The sequence below is a fragment of the Tasmannia lanceolata genome, unplaced genomic scaffold (genome assembly GCF_043159265.1).
Source record: "Tasmannia lanceolata isolate RefF3 unplaced genomic scaffold, GAP_Taslan_0.1 ptg000284l, whole genome shotgun sequence".
NCBI classification, from domain to species: Eukaryota; Viridiplantae; Streptophyta; class Magnoliopsida; order Canellales; family Winteraceae; genus Tasmannia; species Tasmannia lanceolata.
The window spans coordinates 292,501-295,000 of NW_027518959.1; positions in this window are offsets into that span (position 1 = coordinate 292,501).

Genomic DNA, 2,500 nt, shown 5'->3' on the forward strand with positions numbered 1-2,500 from the left:
GCTCGTGCGCATGGCTTGTGCGCAAGGCTTGTGTCCAAGGCTTTTGTGCAAGGCTCGTGCGCAAGGCTAGTGTGCAAGGCTTGTGCGCATTGGCAGGTAGCCCACCAGCATGCACGATCCAAATGCCACTCACGCGACAACACGGTGCCAAGCCGGGCATGGTGTGCACTCAAAACCAATCAACGGACAGAGGTCATGCGTCATGGGGGGGATCTAGCAAGGCCATGGGGAAGGTCATGGAGGACCTTGGAAGCAAGCGCAAGACGAGAGCGAATCGAACAAGGGGCCAGGACGGGGCCTTGTGCCCATGGTCTTCGCAAGACAGCGTCCAAGGCACCCGAAAGCCCAAGGGAACCCAAACCCGGCCGACACTTGCAATCGCACATGCTCTCTGCAACACACCATCAATGCCGCCCAACGGGGCCAGCACGAGCAGTCCTCCGCGGTCCCCTGGCCCTGCGCACGTTTGTCTTCGAAACCGAGCATCAATGCCACAGAAAGTGCCGGGGCGCCAGCTGGAGCCATCATCCGCGTTGCCATGGCTCGCTTGGCCTTGGCTTGCCAGGCCCCGACACGAGCAATCGCGCATTTTCTTTGCAACCGACCATCAATGCCGCCCAACGGGGCCAGCACGAGCAGTCATCCGCGGTCCCCTGGCCCTGCGCACGTTTGTCTTTGAAACCGAGCATCAATGCCACAGAAAGTGCCGGGGCGCCAGCTGGAGCCATCATCCGACGTGCCATGGCTCTGGTCCCATGGTCTTCGCAACCGAGCATTCGTGACACCCGCGGGGCCAGGACACCAACCCTTCCGACACGAGCATTCGCGCATGTTCTTTGGCCACACAACGGCGCCAGCACGAGCAAAATCATCCGCGGTGCGGTGGCCTTGCACGGCCTTTTGTCTTTGGAACCAACCATCAGTGCCACGGGAAGTGCCGGAGTCCCGGCATCCGCGGTGCCAAGTCATTGCGCCCTTGGTCTCTGCAGCGGGGCATGCCGGGCACTCCCAACCATTGCAAGCAAGCAAGCAAGCAAGAAAGAAAGTAAGTAAGTAAGTATTACATATAGGGGCGGGACATGCGGGGAGATCTGCGAAACGTGCATTACGGGGCACACGCGTACCTACCGGGGCATACCGACCCCTATTGGGGCACACGTGTGCATATCGGGGCATACCGGGCCTATCGGGGCACACGCGTACATACCGGGGCATACCGAGCCCTACTGGGGCACACGTGCGCATATCGGGGCGTACCAAGCCTATCGGGGCATACGCATGTATCCCAAGGCATACCGAGTCAATCCGGGCATACGCGTTCATACCGGGGCGTAACGGGCCTATCGGGGCATACTTGGGCATATCCGGGCAAAAAATGCCCAAAACTTGCGCAACCTTGGCAACCGTGGTCCATTCCTCTCTATATGCCTAGCCTTGCCAACCGTGGTCCATTCCTCACTATATGCCATGGCCTTGTGCCCATGGTCTTCCCAAGACAGCGTCCAAGGCCCCCGGAAGGCCAAGGGAGCCCAACCCAGCAATGCCCTGCTATGGCAAGCCAAGGCCAAGCATTCCGGTGCCTATCCGGGCAAAAATGCAATTCCTCTCTATATGCCTAGCCTTGGCAACCGTGGTCCATTCCCCACCATATGCCATGGCCTTGTGCCCATGGTCTTCCCAAGACAGTGTCCAAGGCGCCCGGAAGGCCAAGGGAGCCCAACCCAGCAATGCCCTGCTTTGGCAAGCCAAGGCCAAGCATTCCGGTGCCTAACCTTGGCAACCGTGGTCCTTTCCTCACCATATGCCATGGCCTTGTGCCCATGGTCTTCGCAAGACATCGTCCAAGGCGCCCAAAAGGCCAAGGGAGCCCAACCCAGCAATGCCTTGCTAGGACAAGCCAAGGCCAAGCATTCCGGTGCCTATCCGGGCAAAAACGCCCAAAGCATGCCCATTCCTTAGCCTATCCAGGCAAAAACGCCCAAAATCTGCACATTCTAGTGCCTATCCGGGCAAAAACGCCCACCAGCATGCCACCCTCCTATAGGGTTTGCGCAACCAACCAGCCTAACCACCAGTGGCAACCAAAGGTGCTGTTAGCGACGACTTCTGAAGACGCAACGAGACGCGACGTGTTTGCGCCCAGACGCGACGAGACGATGCGGGATCTGCGCCCAAGAATGCCTAGACCCGTCGACTTGATGCGGGATCAGCTCGCCCAAGCATGCCTAGTGTGCAAGGCCTGTGTGCAAGGCTAGTGTCCAAGGCTAGTGTGCAAGGCTCATGTGGAACGCTAGTGTGCAAGGCTAGTGCCCAAGGCTTGTGTGCCAGGCCCGTGTGCAAGGCTAGTGTCCAGGGCTTGTGTGCATTGCTTGAGTGCAAGGCTTGTGTGCATTGCTCGAGTGCATGGCTTGTGTGCAAGGGTTGTGCGCAAGGCTAGTGTGCGGGGCTTGTGCGCATGGCTAATGTGCACGGCTTGTGTGCATGGCTACCGTGCAAGGCT